Genomic DNA, 5,933 nt, shown 5'->3' on the forward strand with positions numbered 1-5,933 from the left:
ATATGTAACAACATTGCTCCACTTCATAGAGGCAGTGACACACATAAGAAACAAAAACTTCATTTGGTAATTTGAAAAAAAATTTATATCTTAGAAAATTAATAGTAATAAAGTTTGTCTAATTTCCTTCTTTGAAATTTATGATTCAGTCACCTTTACTCAAAAATTTTGTAATATATAGCAATTCCTGAATAATAAACAACTGTAAAAATCTCAGTAGTATATACAAATAAATTATTTCTCATTCATCTGTCTTCAGGTTGGCTGAGGTGCAACCAGTCTAGGCTAGATTTGCCGGCTTGGCATTGGGCAACAGAATAGGTTTAGGCCTGCTCCTAATGTCTCTCAAAATTCTGGGACCAGCAAGCTATCTGGGCTACAGTCTTTCTAAAAGAAGTTGTATAGCCCATCTCAAAATCAAGAATCAGGGGAGTCTATGGCCGTGTCACCCTTAACAAGCCTGATCCTATCTGATCGCAGAAGCCAAGCAGTGTTGGGCCTGGTTAATACTTGGATGGGAGACCACCTAGGAAGACCAGGTGCTATAGGTGTAAAAATAAAGAAATAAGGAATTGTAAGCTGACAAGGTCCTTGCAATCTGTGAGGTAATACAGAGGTGGGATGTGTGGGCGAAGTGTTTTCTTAATAGTAGTTTAGTATACTATAGTTGTTTTCTAACAGAGGGAAGAATTTAGAAGGCTTCCAATATTTTATTTTAAAATATGCATTTTATTTATAAATCAGAAACACTGAGAAGTTAATGGAATAATTTTTAACTCCAACTTGTAAAATCAATGAGGCTAACACATCAGTAAATAGGAAAAACAATGAAAATAAATTCTGGTATGTATGGTAATCCCTAGTTCAAATTCTGTTTGGGTCCTGAAATTATAGAGGCTGCAGTAAGACAACTTCTCCATTTGTTTTTAAGGCTGTATGTGTAATGGCTCCTAACTTATCTTAAGAAAAGCTTACAGGTGTTTTAGCTGGTTGAAAGATATCAAATTATGTTCTTAACTTAGTTTTGCTTATGTTTCTGTTCTTAGTATAATATATATAATATATATTATGTATATTATATATATTATATTATACATATATTATACATATATGATATATATATATTTTCAGCCTGAGTAATAAGAATTATTATAACATAATTTAATTTAAGGTACTACTTGTAAAACATAGTATTTAATAGTAACATAATATTTAATTAAAATTTATGGAACCCTTTCATCTTCCATCATTAACCATTCTTTTTGTCATCCCAGTTAAAGAATGTTTTTAATATAGTAATATTTTAGTTTAGAAAAGGCAAAATATATTGAAAGTTAAAGCTATGTTATGGCCTAAGATTTAGTAAAAATCTTTATTTAAGTCTATTTTTTTATATAGGTCAAATCATAGCAAACAAAATATCTAAGTGAAATGACATTAAGAATTTATATTGAAATGAAAATAATAAATACATAAAAGCAAATGTATCTGGCATGATTTATTGTCTTTAAAATATGGTATTTCAAAACCAAGGAGAAGATTCTTGTAGAAAAAAGAAAAAAGCAAATGAAGTTGTTTACATAATCTTTATGTATTATTTTGGAACACTAGGTAAGAAAGTAAAGTTTATGATCTTAACAATTGGAAATATTCTTAAAATAACTCATTACTTTGTCCCTTTAAATATCAAGAGTACTCCTTTGAAATGTACTCTATTTTTTTTTAATGAAAATTAATACAATCTGTGATATCATGGTTATGTTCGGAGAGAAATATTTTTTCAAATTTTGAGGTTCCAGTGTAAAAGAGAAATAAGATTCAAAACATCTTCAAAAGTTTTTTTTATTCATTAAAATGAAAAACTGTGACAAGGATCAAGCCTAAATCAGATAGGTCAAGAAACCGTAATTCCAATCCAGAAAACTATAAACACTTTATATTACTGGCCATTTGACTAAAGCTTCAGAGTAGATAAAAGAAAAATCAATTGCACATAGACTATTATTCATTTCTTTCTGTCTTTTTTTGTATGTGACTTATCTCCTATAATTTATTTTAGTAATGAAATAAAAAGATATTGTGAAATTGACTTTTTAAAAGAATTTTCTCAGAAACTCATGTACATTGATAGCAATATACTTGAAAATGAGTTATTTGTTATTACTCATTCTTGAAAAAAGTTTTTCACAAAGATAAAAAATGCTAAATAGCAGTTCACGCAATGTTGTTACATAATGTTGTGTATTTTACTATTAAATATTAATAGTAATTGATATTTGTCTATGGCCATGCCACCCTGAACAAGCCCAATCCTGTCTGATATCAGAAGCTAAGCAGGGTCGGGCCTAGTTAGTACTTCGATGGGAGACCACCTAGAAAGATTAGGTGCTGTAGGCCTAAAAATATTTTAAAAATAAAAAAACATAAGGGACTGTAGGCTGACAAGGTCCTTGCAATCTGTAAGGTCAAAAAGGGTTGCCTCTCCTAAAAAAAAATAGTAATTGATATTTATAGTATATATGCATGATGTGCATGCATATAATTTTAGTAGATGTTATCAAAACAAAATTCTTAAAATAAAGTTATCAACTTGTTTGATTGAAATAGTACCTTAATAAGGTACTATCAAAACAAGACATACAACACAATTATTATTTTTTAGCATTTTTTTTTATTTTCTGAAACTGTATAGGTTCAAATAAGGTCTGGTTGAAATTAAATATGCTATAAAGATGATACCAGAAATTAGGATGGATAGCAAAAATGGTGTAACTTTGGACAAATCATTGAAATAATTATAACTTCACTTATCCTCTATCATAATTTACCAATGTATAAGTAAAAACAGTTTCAATACAGGCTTGTGGGTAAACCGAAAGATAATCTTCCCCCATTCAACCTCTCTTACTCTCTTTTTAAGTTATCGGATCACTTTATTTACAGCACTTACAATCTAGAATTACTTGTTTGCTTACTTATTTGCTGTTTTTCTTTCCCAATTATATCTATATTCCTAACATGTGGTAGACACTCAAGATATATTTGTGGAATAACTAAGGTTTCCCAAAGCTAAACTTTGTTAAATTGTGCTATCCACGTTGATTTTCATAAACTTCAGATTAGGAAGTGATACTAGATCTGCATTATCTTTGCAAACATCCCAAAGCATCAATACAATCAAAGGCTTCTTTTTGTAGAGTTATTGTTTTTACAGAAGAACTTATCATCCCCAGAAGCTAAACGGTAGTTTGAGATTTTTACATGGTTAATTGAATTGTGTATACACAACACTCTTTACGTGGTGAATCCTGACTCTTTATCTACTCATTTTTTCTTTGTAAATTATCTCCTTCCTGCTTATTAAAAAATAAGAAAAGTGCTGCTTCTTTTAAAGGCTAAGTGTGCCACCAGTCTCAGTCATCTTTTCCCTCTTTTTATGGCCTTGCTTGGCTTATCTTTCTTCCTCTTACATTTTCAATTTCTGTACCTCCATTGACTGTTTTCCCTGGTCCAATATTTAGATACTGTTACTTTTCTCCAACCTTATAAAAATCTTTTTTTCATCTTGTGTTCTGCTCAGGTTATTGTACCATCTCTTACTTTGTTCAGTATGAAATCCTTCTCCCTTCCAAAAATTGCATTCATTTTCTTCATTTCTACATTTCATAATCACTCTTTAACTTTCAAAAACATAGGTTTCTTCTCATCACTCTCCCAAAAGTTCTGTCTGAAGAACATTAAATCTCCAGGCCTCTCAGTCCTCATCTTCTTCAGTCAAGACTTACAAATGACCTTTTAATATTAGTTAAGAAGGCTTACTGCTGTGACAAAGAAACCCTACAATTTAAGTGGTGGCTAAACCCGGTAGAAGTTTAATTCTCACTCATGTCATGGACTCGTGGGGCTCCAGATAGGGGTCTAGAACTGGGCATAGTGGATATGGTCGATTTTATACTTTTATTATGGGGCCCAGTTTGAGAACAGCTATGCTATGTTTAATACTTTATTATCTTCAGCAACTTGCCTAGATTGCTCTGAGAGTTGTTATCCAGCTGGATGACCATAGAGACACAAATGGTAGATTTCATGACTCAGGTGTGGAAGTGGCGTATATCAACTTGCTCCTATTCTCTTGCCTAGAATTCAGTTCTGTGGCTACATTTAACTGTGAGGCAGGATTGAGAAATGTGAGCCCAGGAAGAAGAAACGCAAGTTTAGAGATGAGGCTCCAATTCTCTGCCACGCCTTCTTGGAAAAACTCTGCACTTCTGTTTATTTTTATAGTCTCTCTCATTAACACACTGGATGCTTTTACCAGTGCATTGGATTTTTTATATCGACAAAACACAATGTTCTTTCAATGAGCTTATTTAATTCTATGGCTTCAAACAATATGTACATGTGACATTTCGTCTCTAGCACTGATTAATTTCTTATGATTTAGACTCCTGTTTCTAATTGCTTGCTGTACATCTTTATTATTAATAATCTGAGGCTCCTGAAGTCTAACACAATAAAATACACACTCATCACCTTATCCTTTGATATTTTGTTTCTATTCAAGCTTGGGACATGGGAATTATGTTATTCTCTTTGTCTCACTTCCAACAGACAGAAATAAATTACCCTTTATTGCAGTTTTCTGGTGACCCCCTAACTGATAGGCCTTTACTTCATTCTCTCTATTCTGTACACTTTATATACTGCTCTAAGTACCGTCTTTAAAGATTACAGATTTGCTTATGACTCTTTTTTTTTTTACCAGAAAACTCAATTACCATGAAATAAAAAGTTGATTTTTTAATCCGACAACCATGCTTCCTTATCTACCACTCATAATACAGGTGCACACATCACTTTGAGATGAAGAAGAGTAGATTGTTATAAATAGGGTGGTGCTTCGAACTAAATAATTATGGTAATAACATTATTAATGATCGACATCTATGTGTAGAAAATTTACTATGTGCCAGGTACTTTACTAAGAGCTTTGCGTGAAATAGTTCATTTATCTTCTCCACGATCTTATAAATAGTCAAAGTTATCTTCCCAAATCCATAGACACAGAGGTTATCCCATGTCCAAACTCATGATTTTAGGAAGTACTATAATCTTTTGCATAATTTTGTCTCCAGTATGAAAAGAAGATAGGTAGAACCTCTGTTTGATCTCAAGCATGTCTAACACCAAAAACCACACTAATAATTACTTTTCTGTACCATCTTTCTATTCAGCTTTACTTAGTGGAAGTGGGAGTTCAAGAGTACTTGCTAGAATGGGGGTGGAGGTAAATGAAGAAAAATTAGTTATTTAAACTGTCTTGATAGCCAAATATATTTGAAACTAGAGGATCAGATTAAAACAATACAAAATAGGTGACATTCAAGGCCTTTTGAACAAAAAATACAGTTACTGGAGACACATCGTTTGGAAAATTAGACACATGTGAAGATGGAAGTAAATGGGTAAAGACATGAAGAAGGAAAACAAGCTATTATAAAACCTAAAGGAAAGGGTAATAGTAATCTCAATTAGTCTCAACATTTGTATGATAATATTGTCACTCTTCCTGTGAAATAGATGCTTCCTGGGCTTCTAAGCTACTGTCCACCCTCTGACAGAAAACTATCATTCCGGCATTACATATCATGGCCTCTAGAATCAAACACCACTGCTTTGATACTGCTTAATAGTTTCTACTTCAAAATTGTTCTCAGGACATTAACTCTTAGAATGATTTCTCTTTTGAAAAGTATATTTGTGTGCAAATGATTAAATATATTTATTTGTACACACATGATAAAAATAGAGCTTTAAAAGTAATAGCATGATTATTTTAGAAGTCATCATTCTGTTGCTTAAGTGATATTTTTAATCTGATAAGAATAATTATATATTTGTTTAAAGCAGAATCTGCATGTAGATGTCCAAGT

General features: G+C 31.8%; 2 pseudogenes; both read left to right on the plus strand.

Moving 5' to 3' along the window:
* The first annotated feature begins 432 nt into the window (after positions 1–432).
* LOC118610602 lies at positions 433–551 on the plus strand (annotated as a pseudogene).
* A 1,727-nt stretch (positions 552–2,278) lies between these two features.
* Positions 2,279–2,397, plus strand: LOC118610459 (annotated as a pseudogene).
* The last annotated feature ends 3,536 nt before the right edge of the window (positions 2,398–5,933 follow it).

Source organism: Rousettus aegyptiacus, unplaced genomic scaffold, assembly GCF_014176215.1.
Source record: "Rousettus aegyptiacus isolate mRouAeg1 unplaced genomic scaffold, mRouAeg1.p scaffold_m13_p_12, whole genome shotgun sequence".
Lineage (NCBI taxonomy): Eukaryota > Metazoa > Chordata > Mammalia > Chiroptera > Pteropodidae > Rousettus > Rousettus aegyptiacus.